The 21,428-nt window shown below is 44.0% G+C and overlaps 1 protein-coding gene across 2 annotated transcripts in view; it reads right to left on the reverse strand.

The window, feature by feature from the left end:
- Positions 1 to 21,428, reverse strand: part of ssbp4 (single stranded DNA binding protein 4) — an 83,039-nt gene that overhangs the window by 39,053 nt on the left and 22,558 nt on the right. The gene's annotated exons all lie outside the window — the stretch shown is intronic.

Genomic DNA, 21,428 nt, shown 5'->3' on the forward strand with positions numbered 1-21,428 from the left:
TATGCCCAGAAATCAAACCTTTTCGCTACTGAGCAGTTTCCAATGCTACAGCCAGTTCCCCTTATACATCCACGTGTATTCTGGACTAGTGCACATTGAAAACACCATACTGCTTCACACTTTAGACGCATCCCAGAATGCAAAGCACACCTGACTACAGGAGCTATTTAGCCAGTTTAGAGCACACCTGTTAGTTGGCTTGGATCAAGGTCGGATCACGTTCCCACCACAAACGAACCAGAGTTTGTTTGTGACCAGACTGAGACTTACTCCTCTCAAGGGTGGTTGTTTTTGTCCATACAAGGGAACGGGAGTCCGATTTAACCGCACAGAACATCCTTAGATGGTAAACATGGTAAGCATTATATCTGCTAAACATCATGTTGGCATTTACCTCAAAGCACCACTGTGCACATGTACAAATGTACATGTAGCATTAAGTCTTGTTATGATGTGTTATTTTTTTTCTAACCAATCAAATAGTCACTGTTCCAGATTAATATAATATGGCAGTAAATGATAAATATACGTCATGGCTCCCAAGCTGCAAAACCTGAACTTCCACTAGAGCTCAGCATGAGGGAAGGAGTTCAGTGTGTGACGATCTCCAGTTACAAGCCATTTTAACATGATATGAGGCCGGTGTTAGGATAATATGAACTGCGAGGTAGAGCAGTGACTCACAAGCCTCAAACATACATACACACATCACGCATGCACACATTTACACACAAATCCGGAGTAGCAGATTGATTATACGACCCTGAGAAGATCATTTACACACATGCTTCCACATACATACACACACACACACACACACACACACAGTGGCCTCCTCTTGCTCCTCCTCTCCTCTCTGCCCTCTCTCTCACCTCCTTCTCCCTCTTTATGTCAAATCTGCACATAAACGTGAACAGACCGAACAGCCCCACGAGGAGAAATGTGGTCGTTTGCCTCCGTTATCTCCTTTTCTCTACATCACGCTCCCTCTCTCCCTCCTCCTCCTCCTTACACCCCCTTGCTTAACTTAGTCCCTCTCTCTCTCTCTCTCTCTCTCTCTCTCTCTCTCGCTCTCTCTCTCTCTTTCTCCCTCTCTCGCTGTTCTTTCTCTCTCCCCCCTCCCCCATCAGCCCTCAGCCAATGGCGTCTGGGTGTCAGGCAGCTCAGAGAAGCTGTTGTCATGGTGACGGGGCTCCTGTCTGTGCTCTGTCCCTCAGGCATCCCAGATCCAGAAAGCAGCATCGTGTTTACGTGAGGAGAGGAGAGGAGAGGAGAGGAGAGGAGAGGAGGCAGGAAAACAGTGCTGGGGATAGATGTGAGGGACAGAGAGGAGGAGGAGGAAGAGAAGGAGGAGGAGGAAGACGAGGAGGAGGAGATTGTGGAGGGAGGGAGAAAAAAACTGCCCCACTTTGACCAGCTTTTGTTCTGCTGTGTCTTCGAGTTTGAAGGCCTTGCATGCATGCATGTGTGTGTGTGTGTGTTTATGTGTGCCTCACATGGCTCTGTAGACACCCAGGCATCTCACACTCCTATTCCTGGCACCTCCACCCAATCACTGACCTTTCCTGGACTCCACGCACACACACACACACACACACACACACACACACAGGCCTGACCCAGCACACAATCACAGCTCTTTATATGTCTCCCGAAACACACACACACACAGACACACATTTGCACAGTACACACACACACACACACACACACACATTCATCCAAGATCATGTAACCAGCCTAAAACACTTGCACCTGGTGTGGCCTAAAATAAGGTCCCTGAGCAGCCATGTCGCAGGGTGGTGTGACGATGACAGCAGCTTGGAGGGCCTGTGTTGACCACTGTGCCTCTGAACCACACACACACACACACACACACACAAACACACACACATTCACAGTCTAGATCATTTATCTCCAGGGGGCATCTGTTGCTGATTGGTCGATGCCATCGTCTGTGCCCTGACCATGACACTCGCAGTATGGGGGTTTGCTTTTGCACATTTTAATGCTCTACTGTGTGAGTGTGTAGATACATAACTATTCCAATAGAGCAGGTGTTGAGCAGCACCCCAGGCCCTCCGTGCTATATAATGAACCCCGTCAGCTCCTGTATCTGTATCAGTGGTGGCCTATTGGCTCTATAGTCTACACACTTGACTTTTTCTCCCTTTCCATGGGACAATCCAGCACATTAATTGCAAGGTAAACAACTGAAGAGGAGCGTCAACCCCACAGGAGCTCTTTCCCTCTCCTCTGCTCTCCTCCCTCCCTCCTGTTCCTTCCTCTAGTCTTTTTCTGAGGCGAGGTTGGTTAAGCCCCCCTTCAGAATCAGAATCTGGACAAGCACCAGTTGGAAGCTAATCCGGCTCGCCGACTGGACCCCTCCTCCGAAACGGCACAGCGGGGGTGGACTGATGAAAGGATGGCTGATATGAGGGACATGAAAGGCATTGTAGAGGCAAACAGAGCCGCAGACACAGCCTGCCTCAGACCAGCGTGCTGCGTTCGGCACTGTACAACAAGCCATTTACGACATTAAAACAGCACAATCGTCAGAGTCGTTTCGTTATTCAAGCTCAAGGCTGCCATCCGACTTTCTTTTAGCTGGAAGTTTCAACTCTGCTGCCACTTGATGCACAGGTTAAGGCACTTAATGTCTAAACTGTGTTCACACTGTGTTTTAACAACTATTAACATCCTGTTTGTTCAAGGCCAAACCTCTTGACTGGAACATTACGTTTTCACTTGCAGTCAATAAACAAAATTAGCCTCTATTGGAGTAAAAAAAGCCTATAAGACGGAGCCTCGGGTCCATCCTAAATGATCTTTTAGCACAACTGCCCTGTCAACAGTAAAAAATGAAATAAGCATTGAAAGTACTTCATTTTTAAGTTCACAAAAGGTGGCTCCAAAATGGATCCAGCTAATTTCTCACATGTCGGAGTGTGAGTGGACTTTGACCGAGCAGAAAACTGGAGGGATTCTGCATGTCGGCACCCAACGGGAGTTTTCAAAGTCCAGTTTTTGTCTTTTATAGTTTGAGTTTTGATTTATTCAATAAAATATCTCCTCGTTCTGTCCAGTTGCCACAGTCCAGATGAAAGAAAAGATGATAAAAATGCTGATGAAGGCTCGTCTTTAATTATTACATATGCTCACAGCAATTAAGCTTTGTGAGCAGCAGCAGGTGATTTGAGGACTTTCTCTGCCCCCGGGTTTGCCTCTCAGGCTACTGCCCTAACCTCTGATTGGGAGGAGGTTGTACATGTAGCCTGAAAGAGGTACTCTGGGAAACATCTACAAACTCATGTGCACGTTTTTCAGGCAAAAGAAGTTTAATATGGTTGTAAATTAGGAGTTGTAGTTTGTTTTACCAGACTACGATTAATGTGAAACGCCTGATAACCGATTTAATAATGTGCATAATGTTATTTGCTGTATCTATGGAAATATTAAAAACACAGGAAATATAATTTACGTATCTTTCTTTTATTTTATCTTTTAGTTGAAAGACTTTGTGTGCCCCCCTCCCCACTCCACCCACAACTAAAGCTAAACCAAAGCCCTTACGTGCACCCCTACTGTTAATCGCCACATTATCCTCGCTCTTCATGTTCAAATTTCAAGAGATTAAAAATAGCAATAAAAAAAAACAAAAAAAAACAAACACAAATGACCTGCAGCCGACAAAGACACAAACCGGCGCGGTGCTCGGTGAACTGATAAATTTGGCGAGGCCTCAGTCTGGGCGTTAACTGTGGATGAAAGCCGCGTGAGTTTGAATGACTTTGACAAGATGGAGTAAAATGAGATTTTGATGTTTTCAGAAGAAAGAAAAAGAAAAATGGAGCCAAGGACATTTTTGTATTTTGTCTTTGAAACACAGAACAGACTAATTGTCTCTTAATATCTGAAGAGTATCTATTCCTAGACTAAGACAGGCGTGCACGCACACACACACACACACACACACACGCACACAGAGGACAACTTGATGACAGATGGAAAGAAATTAGAGGCAAAGTAGCATTAATATTCCATCTCTTAATAACAACCAAAGCCCATCCCCCACCTCTGGCACCACACAGTCACACCCACACATACACACACACACACACACACGCACATGCACACATACATACACAAAAATGTGAGTATGTGCGTACAAACAGTCCTGTCCTAGAGAGCATTTCAGCTTGGCCTGAGACAAACAGGACAAAATCTACAAATTCAACCCCTCCCATCCTCCTCCTCTTCCCTCCTTTTCTACACCCTCCCACCCTCCTCCTACAACCTGGTCTCCTTCCCCTTCCTCTCACCCTCCCCACACAACACCCACCCACCCAGCCCCACTGCCCTCCAGCCCTGCAGCCTCACAGCAAAGTAGAGAGCAATCCCTTGGTGGGTCAGCCAGATTAAACTGCCACTGTAATCCGCTTGGCTTTCACCTCCTTGTCCTCAGCCGAAGAGAGAGAGAGGGAAAGAGAAAGAGAGGGATGGTTGGAGGAGTAAGAGGGCAGAAGGATGGAGAGACGGACAGAGAGAAAGAGAGAGAGAGAGATGGGAAGACAAAATGTAACATAGCAAAGGAAGAGAGGCCGAGGGTGGGGAGAGAGAGAAAGGAGAAGATGATGGAGGGGGAGGGCAGAGCTGGGGGAAGTAGCTAAATGACAACAAGGGCATGGAGAGAGAAAAACAAGGAGTAGAAAAAAAAGCCAGAGAAAGAGAGAGAGAGAGGCAGTACAGGGCTGAATTAAAGGAGTATGAAAAGGAGGAAGTGAATAATGAATCTCATAAAGGAAAGATATTAAGGACGAATAAGAGTCAAATAAACTGTGTTACGAGAGGGAGTGATGAAGGACAGTGGGGTAATCCTGGTGGCAGAGCTTCTGTGGCAAATATAATGAACCAAACAGGAAACTGTGCTGAAGTACGCCCTCGTATTCGTGTAATGATGAAATTTGTTTTGTATGAAATTCATAGGAAATGACATTGCCCCCCCTCATGGCCAATCAGTACCGAATCCTTCCCGCCATCTCGTTCTGACCCGGAATCGTTCTCCCTCTCTCCTTCCCCTCGGGCCAACTAGAGTAATAATGAAAACGCTGCAGATCTGTGCTGAAATGTGCCTCAAGTTTTTGTTCAAATCTCATCAGCAGTGTCGCAGAGATCAAACACGAAGGGCAGAATGAGTGAATGAATGAGCCACGGTGTTGTGAATGTTGCAGATGAAGCGGGCTCTTGTTGAATGTAAACACTCATGAATCGTCTGATCAGTGGATCTGTGCTAGTGTGGCTCACAAAAGATGTTATGTACTTCACTTCACACCTCAGAGTTGTCATGCCATGATAGCAATGTGATACACGCATACATCCTGACTTAAACCTGCAGTGTTATTGCTTAAATACCAACTTCTACGCATGATGCCTGAAGTTGATATGGCGAATTTGTTCACAAACGGCCACAGTCAGGTGGCATAAGTCCAATATTCACTCTCTTGTAGCTCTGTTTTTGGTCTCTACCAACTCCAGAGAAAAATATCTGCATCTTTAGCTGCTAAATGCTTCACTACGTTCACCAGCTAGTCTCTAACTGAGTCATTTGTCAGTTTCTTCCAAACTACATGCGGCCTTACATGATTATATGACTGTTTTCTGATCTTCCACCACTACAGTAAAGGTATGGTTATATTTAGGCGACTAAAACTAAACTAAAGGTCATCGTCATGGTTAACTTAAAGAGACCAACATAATAGGAAACTAGGTGTGACCAACCGACCGCATAAAAATCACTTTGTGTGCCAGACAACCAACCCCAACTTCCTACTTTTGCCATTTTGTGGTTCCACATCAATGTCTACTTCCACCTTCGTGAAAACCGTCACAAGAGGCGGCATGTCCAGTAAATGTATCATAATCATAATCAGTTGTTTTAGCTTTTTGATATCGAAGGAGACATTCTCAGCCCTTTTAATCAAGTTGTACTGAAATTATGACCCTAATGCAAATAAGATAAACAAGTGCAATAAACTATTTTCATCCGTCGGTTATAGTCCAACCAAGTCCTGATACAAAAGTTATGTATAAATGCAAAAGTTCACATCAAGTCAAAGACAAGTCCAGGCTTCAGCATGAACATACAATCTATGAGTCAAAAGCATCAGAACAAAAAACTACTAATTAAATATAAAACTTTCCATTATCTACCGTCATCATCACCATCGATCTGAAACCTACTTAAGTCCAATGAAGTCTTAAGTCTCTGTAAACGAAATACAGCTACTGTATAAAGTGACTCCGGTCATGCTCGGGTTCAGACGATGTAACAACATCACTTCTGTTCTCTAATTTGACTGTTTCGATAATGAAACATTCAAACAAACTCCGGATCACGTGAAGCTGAGCTCGTCTGTGCTGCTAAAGTACAGACATCTCACATTATCTTTCGAATGTGTGTGTGTGTGTGGGAGAATGTCCGCTGGGTGCATGGGTGTTAAAAGTGTAGAAAAGAAATAGAGTTAACAGGTATTACCCTCCTCCAGTCCCCGACTGACAGAAAGAGGGGGGGGCTCATGAGAGAAGGAGAGAATGAGGGAGAAAGAGAGAAAGAGAAGGAGAGGCAGGAAGAGGGAGGATATCCTGCGAGGAAAGGCTGTGATATATGAGCAGACCACTTCAAACAAGCAGGGGGAGGGGGACACTCCTTCTGCAATAAAACCAGGGGAGGGAGAAGGAGGAGAAGAAAAGAGTCAGAGAGGAAGACAGAGATTTAAAGAAGGGAGCTACAGTAAAAAAAGAGGAAAAGTTGGAGGAAGGTTAGTGCCAGATGAGCAAGAGTGGGATGTCCCCGCAATAAAACCCCAGAAAGAAGAAAAGACTGACCAGGCCCTGCCTGCAATAGAGCCACCTATAGACACAGATCTGCAGGAGGGCATCTTTAATGTTGAAACGAAGCCTGATCTCAAGTGAATGAGCTGGAAAAAAGAGTGTAAAACTAATGATGTAGGCTAACTGCTATTTCACTGTAACCTGATGGTTTCAGTAATTTATCAAGTAAAAATGAACAATTTCTGGTCAAACATTAAGATTAGTTTGCATTTTCTTAACATTTTAAGTTTGTTTTGCCTGATTAGATGATTATTTTTGAAATCTGACATGCCATTTAAGTAAGTTTTATCATTTTTTAACAATTTTTACCCCCAAAATAAAAGATTTTTACCCAGAAAACGTCTTTGGTCGTAGAAAGTGAAGGGAAACTTTAGGAGAAAATGGAAATATGCAGCTGATTATGCACCGGTGTCCCTCAAAATGACAATTAATGGTTAAAATACACAAGTGTTGTGGTTTTTCAGCCATTCTTAATATGCAAAATAAACACTAATACATTCCCAGACTTCTTATGCAAATAATGAGTCTTTATGATCAATAATTTGTTTTGGTTTTTTTTAGATTATTTATTTGGCCTTTTCAAGCTTAATTTGATAGAGATAGCTGAAGAGTGACAGGAATGCGTGGAGAGATAATGGGGAATAACATACGGAAAATAATTTGTTTTAAAAAGTGCAACTTTACTCTGAACTCATCCAGCATTCCCACCAGCACATAAATGTACACACACGTGGACGCAACAACGTTCTCCAACAAGTGATTGATGATTTCAGGAAGGGGCTCTTGGGCAGAGGAAGTCCAGTCTGGGTCAAACTTCATTGACACATCCAGGAATGAGCACCATCTGCATGCACTCACAAGTCACACTCACACACACACGGGAACACACTCCTATACTCACTCCGACATGTGATACTGTTCCTTTCATGCTGTTTACTATATAATGTCTTTCCTCTAGCAGCAGTGACTGTGAGCGGCAGACGAGGAGGGGGGGCAGGCAGGCGGGCACAGAGTCAAGGTGAGCAGAGTGAGTCGGGCACGTCGGCTCAGCGTGCACTCTGCAGTTTTAGGCTCGGTGTGCCATTGTGGGCCAGCATGGGGCTGTTTTTGACAGCAACCATTACAACAAATAATTGAACAGCAAATGAAGACAAATGATATGATTGCAGAGCGCGTCCCAGCAGTCAATCCGCTATCTAGGTGGTTCCCATTCAAAGCCATTGATCAGCTTTACAACCTAAGTAGCTGGCCAGGAAACTAAATGGTGGCGATCAATGCTATTTAACAGATTATTGACTGCTGACTGGTTGCCTGAGATCAAAATAGAGACAGGGGGATGAAGAAATAAGCAAATAGAGGAATGGAATGAAAACACATGAAATTGGAATCGGTTCCTTTGCTTCAGTGATGATAAATGGGAAAGAAAAACACTGAGACAGCAGAGAGCGGGGAGAAGGAGAGAGGTTGCATTTTTCTGTGTGCGCGGATGAATGTGCATGATCATGTGCATTTAATGAAGAAAGCAAGCAAGGAAGACAGAGAAGTAAAAACAAAGAAAATAAGCCAGAAAGAAAGCTCACTCCGCGTACAGTCTGTGTTACCAACACTCTTGTTTCAAGGCACACATGTGACCAGATGTGGTCCGCGTACCTCTGTGTTCATGCTTCTCGCACACCTGAAAACTCCACACATCAGTCGTCGTGCTTTTGCGGGGGAGGGAGGGGGGTAAAAATCAGCTCAACGAGGAAGAACCTCCTCGGCAGAATCAGCCGGTACTTTCTGCTCCTCTTTTGTTCAAGCCAATCCTTGATGGAGCTTTTCAAGTGGCGCACAAGCTGGCACATAACAACAGCCGCTTGCACCGCAATTACATCCTTTTGACTGCGCGCTCCTTCACATGTGTTTCTACTGTTTTGCGTTTACAATGCATGAACCAGACTTGAGCCATCCGTTGGCTTTCCTGTCCGTGCGTCGTGTGAGGTTATTAGTTAATGAAAATGAGTATCGGGACTTCAGTTGTTGTATGACATTTATGTGTGTGTGTGTAAGAGGATGGGGTAGGAGTTGGGGTGGTGGCGTGTTTAACAACCTCCAACAGTCCCAAACCACTGTAGTATTTAATACACACAGTGGTGTGTTACCATGGTGACTGGGCCCAGCTATGGGGCCCGACACATGAGGCTGCATGTTTGTTGTGTGTGTGTGTTATCTTCATATATGTGCATGTGTGTGCGTGCACTTAAAAACCAGTTGCATGTAGATTTTTTTGGGGGGGGGCTCTGTGTCGTCAAATTTACTTTAAGACAAAATCCTGTTTGTTCAGTTTCGAAACGGCAGAAAAGTGTCCAAGCTTCAGTGAATCGCTGTGTGCATGTGTGAGTATGGACTTAAATATGGCTGTGGTAGATATGTGACTGTGAGAATGTGTGTGTGTCTGACTGTGTATGTGTGTCTCCCTGCCTGCGTGTGTGTGTGTGTGTGTGTGTGTGTGTGTGTGTGTGTGTGTACACACTCCCTTTGCCTTTTCTCAGTTCAGCAGAACCTCATTAATTCAGCAGGAATGGAAATCATTTCTGCACGGAGCGCAGAGGAGACAGAAAGAGATGGAGAGGAAGACGCGTGTAAGGGTGGGGGTGGTGGGGCCACAATGAATACTCAAATTTCTTTATTTTTTCTTTACTGAAAATCATTCAATTAAAAAAAAAAACAAAAAAAAGAAAAATAATAATTTCATGTTCTGGATAAATAGCGCAATGAATTCCCAGGATTAGTCTCACAGGGAATTTTACACTTTAATATAATCTAATCGTGATTATGTTACATTGTGATTCAGCCTTTTGGTTGACAACTCTTGAGAAATAACACATATGTCTGATCTCAGCCTTGAAATCTCATGAGGTTTATACACAAATAAATAGACTGGACAAACAACCAAATACAGCAAATGTCCAGATGGATACATTAATAATAATAATAAAAAAAAGGTAATCTTCCTTATGTAGCAGCAAATCACAGCCTCCTCCATCCTTCCCTCTCTCCCCTCCTCCTGCCATCTCTCCATCCTGCAGCCTGCCACCAGACAATATGGAGCAGACAGTAATCTGGCCATGCACTGAGGAGATTACAGCATCCAGCAGAACAGTTCAGCACAGAAGAGAGCAGCTCAGTTCAGCACATCACAAGAACCACAAGCGATTGTCCAAACCGAGTCAACACAAAAGCAGGAATCTACAGTACAACCAACCAAACTGTTCAGAAGAAACCTCTCTCTCTCTTTCTTTCTCTCTCTCACTCCCTCTCTTGTCTCTGGCAGAGCGTCGGCTGGTCGCGCACACTCCTTCAGTGAAAGCTGACCTTTTCAGGGTGCAACAGAGTGCAGTGTTGTGGATCTCTTTATTCCAAAATGTCACTTTTTACAGAAAAAGATCTGATGCGGTAAACAGATCAAGCAGCGAGGACGAGACACAAAAGAGGAATAACACATGTAAAGTATGTGAGCATGCAAACACACACACACACAGTCTAACTTTCAGTCCTTGGGTTTTTTCTTGGTATTTACGAATACACACATACATACATGAACACACACTGGAGCTTAAATAAGTCCAAACATTCAGTCAATAACGAAACAGATGCGCTGCCCTATATATCCACTGAACTTAATCACGAGAGATATAAATAACCGATATGAAGGCTTATATCCAGACAGCAGTGTCGAGGTCTAAAGTTCACACTTTGAACTTGTTTGTAAGTACATGATGTAGATTTTTTGGATTTGCTTCCAGAAGAATAAACCCTAAACGTTAACCCTTGACCCTGCGCTGACCTTAAAGCTGACTAATACCTCATCAAACAGTCGCTTACGTGCACACACACGTACACAGATATATTAGCACTTCTTCAATATCCTTCAAAAACCTTCAATATCTCATCAGAGGCACAATCATATCCACCCCAAGCCTATTCTGTTCTAAATCTGTGTAACATTGTTCAACTACCCATAGTCTGAGGCAACACAGGTTTAAAACAGTGAGCACAGGCTAAAATGATAATTGTTGAGCTAACAATCAATTAAAAGTCATAAACACTTATTCTTCAGTATGTCTGTAAAAGCTGACAAAGATGTGTTTTAAAGTGTAACGTCAGTGTGTAAACGTGCGAGGCGGGAAGGAGTCTAAAACATGTGACTCAAGCTGAAGTGCTGTTTTTTTAAAGTCTTTAAAGAGTTGCCAAAAAAACATTTTTTTAAATATAAAACGGTTCCAAGAAACATTGGCTCATTACTCCTTGCAAATCATTTCAAGGTTGTTTCTGTTCTTTCTGTAATTACGTCTAACAATCAGAATCTAGCGACAATTAGAAGTGGTCCAAAGATAATGTCATGTTAACTGATAAAGAAGTTTGAGTAAACTGCTTTTCTCCTTCTGTTAAAGAACAGTGATGTACAACCAAACTCGAGGTGAGAGCCACGAGAAAGGTTTGATGAAATGGAAAGCAGGAGATGAAGACACTGCTGAAAGGTCAGTAAATAAACATGAATCTGGCTTGAAACATTCAGATGAGGAGGGAAAGAAATGTGGACATCTGTTCTTGAAACATCACAATTAATTTACATGTTCTTCTTCTCCTTTATTACCTTTAAAGTGATCATAAATATCGCAGTATTTCATCTAGTCACTCCTTTTTGATTTGAAATACGTGCCACTTCCCTCCAGTACAGTACAATACGTGGACAACATCTGCACACCTCTGCAGACAACTTCCCAGACTTGCAAAAGCAAGAGCATGTTTTCATGCTTTAAGGTGTTAAAGCAGGGAGAGCAAAAGAAAAGCTACGAAGGTGCGGCGGTAGATACAGTCAGCGTGTTGAAATCATGGTGTTAATTTAAGAAAGGTAGAAGAGTAAAGGTGTAATGGTTGAGGAGAGGAAGGCAAGGAGGAGATGAGGAGATGATAAAGGTGTTGCAGCAGAGAAAGAGACCAAAGAAAATGAAGGTGTAGCCCCACTGTTGAATGTAGAGGCTGATAGAGCCGAACAGTTGAAGGTATAGTAATAAAAGGGGAGGGTGGTGGTGGTTTCTGAAGGTGTAATGGTGGAGAGAGAGGAGGAGAGCTGAAGGAGCCAGGTGTGGCAGCAGCCACAGAGGTAATCAGTGGGCCAATGGGGAGTCATTCCACTCAGAGCGAACGGGCTGCCGAAGTACCTGGAATAAAAATAATCATTACACTGCATTAAAGTCACTGTCTGTAAATATACCCTGGGCAGCAGTAAAGCAAGCTCGCTGTGGCCCCCGCCATCAGGACACTAGCACACCTTAATGCACACGTGCGCGAATATGTAAATACACACAAATTAAAATGAAATGCAAATATTCCAGAGGAACGTGAGCATGTCTCTCTCTCTCTCTCTCTGTCTTTTTTGCACGAGCGGTGTAAAAATCAGCGACTCCCCTGCTGATTCTGTGCATTTATCCTGTCATTACAAAGACAAGCTTTTAACAGAAACAAACAGTTTCTCCGAATATAACTCAACCAGCTCAAACACATTCATTCATTTCCCCTCCACCACCACGACCACCTCGACTCCGCCCCCCCGATAACTTATAAGTGTTATTTTAGCAACAGAAACCCCGACAGAGGCTTGAACTGGATCTCTCTCACACATTTATTCTGCCTCTCAGTATTGCTGCCTTTGGAAAATGGGGATTAAGTCTGCATTTAGGAGAATTTGAATTGCAAATAAGGCTTTGTAATTGTTTTAGTCTTTAATCCTTGCAGGGAGGGCCTCAGTGTAATGCAAAGTTGAGACAGGCGAACATCTCAGGCATTCATCTGAGGAAGGACTGTGTTTGTTTCACTATTCGGCTCAATGAGACTTTTAATAAGCAGGGTGTCCGATCAGCACCTCACACACACGAACACACGCAAGTATATGCACGCACGCACGCACGCACGCACGCACAAACACACTTCTGCACACGCGTTTCAGCCCATGGGCTCATTGATAGCGCGGCCAGTTTATTTTGGTTGTGAGTTTCGGGTGCCCAGCTGGTACTTGAGACTGGTGGACTGGCAGAGCTGTGCAGCAGACAGCAGACACACATACAGAGACACACACACGCTGTGCCAGGGACACACTGTGCCAGGCTGCAACGTTTGCCAGCTACAAGCCACAAAGAGAGGCAGAGGCAAAGGAGAAAGGGCAGGACAAAGTGTGTGTGAGAAGGAGGAGGAAGATTTTAAGAGCGGATAAAGACGCGAGGAAGAAAAGAAAAAGGAGTGACTGACTTTTAGAAAAAAAAATAAAGACTGTATAACAGGATGAAACTCCAGAGTGTGAAGCAGCTCTGACTTGAGGGAAGAATAGAAGCTGAAGTTACTTATTAATTAAGCATATTTATTAATTTCTCACAGCAATTTAAAGCTGCTGCATTTGCATTCTAACTTTAAAAAATAAAAAAAAGCTGCTGATCCTGCTGTGGCATGTGGTATTGTAACACGTAAATACGAGCATGTGGAATAATCAAATAAACTGCTAAACCGACTAAATGTTTGGTTCATGTTATGACATCTATGACAGGAATGTTTGGTGACTGAGAAAACAAGTAATCAACCTCTGTTAGTGACGGTAATGAGGAAACAAATGAAAATTTGCGCTTGTGTCAAAATAAAGGGGTTATTTTCAGGCGCGTGGAACAAACACAGTCGAACGCGCCATCAACCACTGGAAGTATCACTACAAAACACTGCGCGAGGAAGCTCTAAAGTCAACCACAAACCGTCCTGTCTACACTTTCCACTGGGGTCCCCCTTACATTTCAAAACCCTATTTTTGTCCCCCTCACTTTTACAGTTTCAGGTTGATATTCTTAGTAAAGTTTCTCTGAATAATGTTCCCTGACTCTCCCTGCTACGACCTACAGGCTGCCCTACCTTATCGGTGAAGGCAGCTGGGGATGTATGCAGCCTGAAAGGAATACCTGCAGACACTACTCAGGGCTGAATAAAAGGTTAGACTAACTGTACAGCAAATATTCTCGTAAACATCTGGCACAACTTCACAGAACTTCATATTTGGTTTAATGCGTCTCGAGACACATATTATGCAGAAAAGCACCTATCGCTCGGTCAAAGACTATTAGAATTTAACAGCCTTTTTTCATATAACGGGGTGATATTTTATGTTTGTGGATTGCTGAGCACATAATGCAAGTAATGTAAAAGAATGAAGTGTTTTTCCTGTTTAATCCATCATCTTAGAGCTGTTAACATGTCCTCACACCCTTCCACAGATCATACTCAGTTCTTCATGTCCGCCCTGCACTGCCAAACACTAACGTCCTCAGTGGACAGTTAACGTGCGCTCATGGACCTGTATATCAGCAAGCAATTAGGTTTGACTTTAAAACCTAACTTTTTTTTTTTTTAAGTTATGTCCACTGCAGCAGCTCCAGTGTTGGCTGATTTAATTTAGGGACTTGGCGTAAAAGAAGGAAACGGCTTCTCAGCTCCTGGGGTTAACCAACAGGAGTGTATGTTTAAAGATAGGTTTCACTCCCTAGGACCCGTCTGACAATCCCCGTAACCATCGTCAGTGTTTTAGACCTAATGAGGAACGGCAGTAATGGAGCGCCGCTCCAAGCTTTTTGCTCTGGGAAGAGAGAACAGGCAGCTCCACAGCTGGGAAAGTCGACTGGAGACGGGCAGCGTCGCGTCACTTTGAAGGAAAACCTTCCTTGAAATTTACTAAAACCGTTAAATGCTCGCAAAAGAGTACAGTGTCGAGACATTGTGCCAAGCTGTTCTGCCCTCGCCTCACAGACCTAGGGCACAAAGTTATAAAAACACAAAGTCAGCGCAGGTTGCCAAAGGAAAGTTCAAACTAAGCAGAAGCAAACACAGCAGAAGCATCATAATTGCTGTAATTTATGCCATTTTGTGCAGGACAGGGTCTTTTTACACAATGGATTAATGGATACTGTAAGTGGATGTGGTTTGGGAGTCATCAGTTGGTGAACTTCAAAGATGGTCGGGCATTTGTGTGTGTGTATAAATGTCTGAGCGCTGTCAGGAGATGCCGGCTTGGCAGGAGAAAACCACCACAGACACAAACACCTCCGGCATGGAAGGTCGCCCTCGAACTTCCAACCCCTTGACAAATTGCTCACTTCAATCCTCCACAGTAAACCGGTTACAGTCGAGGCAAACAAGTGATGGATGTTGCTTTTTTTAATTATTGAACCATAATTTATTTCCTGAAAATGACTACACGGGACTAAAACAGAATTGGCAGCATTCACCCTAGTTTCACTGGAAGAGATAAACAAATGCCCTGAGGAGTTTACACTATTTCCCAGAATGTAGTATTCATTTAAAGCATTTGTTTAAATTTTATGGATGATGATGCTGCAACTAAGAGGGCATTCATGGGTAACAGGGTTAGAGAAATTAAATGGGGACGGGTAGGAAAGCGGCAATGGAAGGAGAGGAAGGCTGAACGCTGCAGTGTTTGGATCCTACAATAACTTTGCTCAGGCGGTTTCATGGCTAGCGAGAAGCATAGCTAGAACCAAAACTCAGATAAACTGTGAAAAATGCAGACTTCAAACCGAGTCCCCAGTGTCTTCAGACACTTCTTTCTTCCTGCACACTGATACATCTTCCTCCCACCTTCCCCAAGCTCCCCTCTTTCCGTCTCTTCTGTCGCTTGTCGTTGTGTCCCTGTCCCTGGTTTGCTGTCTCCATATGTCTGTCTTCATGTCTGTCTCTTGTCAAACACAGATCCGGGGAGCTCTCGCTCGCAGACTCGAGATCAAATGCTAAACCGCGGCACATTTTTTTAAGCTTGCTCCAGAATGAACCTGCGAGGAAGGGAATCATAAACAATATTTGATCTTCTGCTTCTGTCACTTCCAGACCTCCAGCCGAACACACACACAGCTTGAGGGCAGCACTTTCAGGCTTTGTTGCTTCCCTCAGATAGAGAAAGGTATACACAGACAGAGGAGCCAACTGGCCTTTTTCATTTAGACGGTAACAAAGGTAAACAACGGCACACAAAGACAGCGTCCTCTCGCTCAACGCCCGTCTGCCTGCAGCCTGCACTCCACGCACTGTTTGATATTAAAAGACGACACAGGCGCAAAAAAAAAAACGGAGGAGGTGAGGGAGGGGACAGAAAGACGGAAAGACAGATAGAGACGGACAGAAATGGAGACACAATGTTGTGGCATGCCGTTTGTGTGTAGGCTATATTTAAACGGCCGGGAGGATCTGTATAAAGAAGACATCGCTGTGCCAACGCTGACTCCATTCCTCCGTTCTCTCTCTCTCTCTCTCTTCTCTATCCCTCCATCCATACCTACTCTGCCTATATTATGGATGTTATTATTATTCCTGCATGTCGTCATGTCGCCCCCGCTTTTCTCCTTCCCCCGAGCAAAAAAGCGGGCACTACTGGCACCCAGCCAGATTACCCAATCAATCTCCTCTGAGAGAGGGGGAGGGCGGCGGGAGGAGGGATGGGGCAAAAAAGGAGAGAGGGGGAGGAATAAGAAAGAGAGCGTAGAACAGAGAGGAAAGGAAAGAAAGAGGGGAGGGTGAAGAGGGAGTGTGTGTGTGTGTGTGTGTGTGTGTGTGTGTGTGTGTGTGTGTGTGTGTGTGTGTTGGGGGGGGTGTTGTTGGTGGTGAAAAAGACCTGAGAGGAATTGAAGCAGGAAAAAACGGTGCAGGATGAGTAAATTCTGTCTTTGGTGGAAAGGACAGAGACAAAGACAGCTATGAAAGGGAAGGAAGGGATTCAGCAGACGTGTGGCGTTGAAATTAGGCGAGCGAGCACCTGGTACGACAACACAGGGAGTTGTGGAGACAGAAAACAGACTCGAAATCACACACAGAGTCCAGACAAAGGCTTGGCCATCAACGGTTGTTTACAGAGTGCAGCTCCTCCCCTTGTGCCACCTGTTACTGTGGTCCAGCCTAACAAATGTTTAACCCTCTCAAAGAATCCCCGGGCAACAGCCAACAGTGCACCTCCGTCTATATACTGTCTGCACGCTGCATGCTGGGAACAGATCAGATTAGGGCTGAGGCAAACTCTCCTTTTCATGATGTTTTTTGATTTAGATGAGTTCATTCAAAGCGGAAACAATCACTTGATTAATCAACAACAATTTTGATAATTGATTAATCATTTGAGTCTTTTAAAAGTAAATATTTTGTTCCAGCTTTCTCAGATGTGAGGATTCACTCCTGTTGCTGTCTTATACGATCGTAAAGTAAATATCGTCAGGCTTTGGACTGACAAACTAAAAAAGACATACAGTATGTACATGGTACCTCAAAGTGATTAATCAGAAAATTAATCTATTAAAGGAATAGTTAATGATCCTTTAGTCTATAAATGTCTAAAAACAGTAAGAAATGCCCAATTTGTGTTTAAATAGTTTGTTTTGTCCAAAAAGAATAGTGCAAAGTCCAGATGTATTCAAGAGAAAAGCTTGTTTGCCATTTGTGCTCGATATTTGACTTTGACATTAATTTTTTAATTGATTTCAGATCAGATTTGCAAATGTATTACTATGTAAACCATCATCGTGACAGTTCCCATCAAAAAGCAGAGAGCCGAGCAGAGTCGGTGAACCACTGCGATGTGAATGACGCACTTGTGGCACTAAATCTGTGACACTCCGCAGGCAATGAACCCCGGATAGGCACGAATCGCAGATGTTCGGGGTTGCGACCTCTGGCTGGGTCGAAGCAAAATGTCTGCGACAACAAGGCCGAGTGTATCACTTCCTGAAAGACTGTTTGTCTGTGATTGCAAGTGTGTGCATGTGTGTGTGTTTCAGAGAAAACAGAGACTCATTCTTCTGCCTGCTTTAATGTGAGCAAGAATGTGTGTGTGCGTGTGTGTGTGTGAACAACCGTGCCTGCTCACTCGTCAATATGTATGCTTTCTTCATCACAAAGCTGCCGTCCTTTAATCATTCATATTGAGTTACTAAAGACGTGCCGTTTCTTCAACAAAGTGCTCGTTTGAGGAACGTCCAAATTCCAACGGAAAAGAGGATATAAGATGTGCGGATCTCTTTTTAAGAAATAAACATGATTAAAAGGCAACGTGAAGAGGAAGGACAGCAACACAACTCTAACAATTAAGACGACAAGAGAGACCACTTAAATTACTTTACAGAGGAACAAGACTTCACTTCTGTTCCAGCTCGCTATGATACAGTATCATCTCGCTTACTTTAAGCATTCATTTGCATATGATTGTGGTCGCGCGGCCTGCACACAAGCAAGTGTTTACACGCGAGTGTAATGATTGCAGATTCACCATCCAGGGGTGAAGCCAACCTGCGATCCAGCTAGTCATAGGGCCTCCAGTTCTGGGAGTGTGGCCAGGGCTCCAATCCCACCACATTCCCCTGGATTAGCTGTCAACCAGTCCCCAGATCTGAGGATTAGCACATTATATTCCATTATCTTTCCCAAACTGGAGAATCCACAAAGTCTACATCATCGCTCACAATGGGGGCCAGTAGGACGGGGCTGAGTAAGAGGTTGCTTTTAAAACCGAGGCCAAATTGAGCCAAACTGTGCTGAGCCAAACCAAATCTGTAACTAAGACTCTACTCTGGCTCAATGTTGCCTAGCAACCACATTAGTTCCAGGAAACAAATAAACAAAACTGTGTTCCTAAATATCAATTTTATATCCCAGCACTGATATTTTCTCACTGCTATCCACAACAAACTGACAGCTAAGCTACCAGAAAGGACGATAAATTATGTTTAAAAAAATAAAAAAATAAACATAAATAAAAACAATTTATCTTCGCACACATTCCTCTTTTCACAATCCGCGACACACACACATAAAGCAGACTGTGTGTGATTCCTGGGAGCCGTGTTGTTTTTCACTCTGTGATCCAGGGGGACTTGGGGGGGAATGAGGGAGCCGTTATCAGCAAGGGGCCGTGATAGAGACTTGATCAGGCCGTCGGTCTGCGGGGACCAAGGAGCCAGAGTTAATCAGAGACAGACAGACCCCTCATCACCCTGGGGATTCACACGCTTCGACCCTGACACTCTCTCTCTCTCTGTCTGTCACACAAACGCACAAAGACACACACACACACACACACACACATGTGCGGGCGGTAACAGTCACAAAAAGCACATGTGCTCACACACACCTAGCATTTTCCTGCTGTCCACACCCTCTGCACATGCACACACACTTTGTTGTCGTGCTTTACTGTCGACTGTCACTCTGGGTTAAAGTTCCAACATTTATGATCAAAAATAGACGCCCAAAAAAAAAATTGATTATAAAGTAGCATCACTAAAAAGCAGCGGCCCCCTGGGTCAGTCATTACCAACTCATGCTGTGCAGACAAACACTGTTCAGAGGCGCATAACTTTATTTTAAACTCTAGTGAAGATGCCAGCAAATGTTTGAGTCTGAAATTTGGAGAAATATGTACCAAAAAAACTGATGCACTATATCGCAATTTGTTGAAAATATTGAAACAAAACAATCATGGAGTCTCGCATTTGAATAATTGACTCTGTGAAAACATCATAAAGCTTCGACGAGGAGTTGAAAGAAGATGGAATAACATGATTTTTCCACATTATTGGTAATTAAAAAACGGAAAACTGAGGGATTAAAGGCTAGCAGCTAATTAAATCACTGAATGTTTTTCCTCCTGAATGCATCACCAACAAATCAGCCCTCTGAGTCAGACAGCTCACGCACTCCTGACCTCCTGAACTTGAGCCAGGCTGAAGGTCAAACAGCAGCGTCTGAATCCTTGAACCACAACAAAGTTCTGCGTTCGTCCTGTTAAAAAACGAGCTCACGAGACCTCATGGTGTCTTCGTGTATGTCTGCATTTTGGCTTATTCCTCTCTCTGGTCAAACACACAGCAGAATTTGTGATCCTGACTCTCAGCTGACTAATTTATGTAGCCACAGACTGAAACACATGGACCTTTAAAACACGTCTTTTACAGCAGCTGAATTTGAAGCTTGCAGTTGAGCCATATATTGACCAAGCCTGTCAAACCGGAGCCGTTAAAGAGCTGACATGCAGGTATCCAGCTGGCCTACCTCTGGAGAAAGGTGTAGGAAATTATATTGCATTTAGATTAATTAGACACAGTTGTCAGATTTAATTAACTACTAGGTTTAATTAACCATGTAATTAATCTTATGGTGGTCCAACACATGCACACACGCACACACAGACAGACGGGGTGCGGAGACACACGCATCGACTCGTGCCAACACACACGTACACACGCACATAGTACATGCACAACAAATGTAATCTGTTCGGCTGACAAGTGCTCACACTTTTGCTGTCAAACCTCATAAGAGAGTTCATCTGAATGGGTGACTGGCTACGGGCTAAAACAGACTGAACGAAAAGCGTATGGTAAGAATAGCGCCTCTAATCCATTTCAGGTTTCACTTCTGCCCAGGTGGGATGATAATCTAGTAGTCGAGGCAGTCTGTCCGGTCAACATCCTAATCCTCAGTCAAATACGTCTCAGGCAACACAGTGCAAACATTGAATATAGTGTGGACAAGCCAAAAAGGAAGATAAAGTATGTGGATCCATTTTAAAACACAAGCTAACATAAAGTGAGAGTCCGCGAGCGACCTCAAAATGGTCATTTGTGGTAACGAGAGCTGGAATAACAAGAACATCCATTGGCAGTCGATCCGCTCGTACATCAACCAACTCTTCTCGTATGTGTGTGTGTGTGTTCGATAGGTTACTGATCGACTGATCCGACTCTTCAGAAGATGAGAGGGTCAAGAGGGGCGTGGACCCTGACCTCTCATCACCCCGTCCATCCCCTGCAGCCACAACGACCAAAGCCCGTCCAGCTCTAAATGTGTCCTATGTGTATATGTATTGTTTGCCAATGTGTGCGTTAATGTGCTTGTGTGCTCGACCAGCTGCTTTATGTGCTTTGACCTTTACTGAAGCCTTGAGTGGACCAATAAATAGCCAGGCAGTGCCGTGACCTTTCACCCCCAGGACGGCAGTTTCTCTGAGACCTGAAGGAGTCAGGGGTCACCGTTTTGAGGAAGTGCGGCCAGCAGATGAGCTACACCTTTATGCTGCGGAGGCTGATGTTAGAAAACTGATATCCAATCAAGGCTGTGAAATCTGGCATGAAGACTCAACATCACGCTTTAAAAATTAAAAGATAAGAAGTCTAAGGGCTTTCCCATAAAATATACAAGTGGTGTTCATAGGTGCTGCATTTTTAAAAGCATGCTATTTCAGACGTCTGGCTCTGTCCTGGCTTCGACAGAGGCTGCAGCACGCAGACCAGACATGTCAAAACATGAACCAGCAGCATTATCACAGAGAGAATAGTCCTCTTCTCTCTCTGATACACACTCTGCATGTGCTTATATGTCCTCACAAGCATATGTGAGTGCATGTGTGTATGCGTGTGTGTGTGTGTTTGTGCCTCTCGTACACAACTGGAGGGTTGCTTTAGTTCACT

Source organism: Larimichthys crocea, chromosome XVII (genome assembly GCF_000972845.2).
Source record: "Larimichthys crocea isolate SSNF chromosome XVII, L_crocea_2.0, whole genome shotgun sequence".
Classification (NCBI taxonomy): Eukaryota; Metazoa; Chordata; class Actinopteri; family Sciaenidae; genus Larimichthys; species Larimichthys crocea.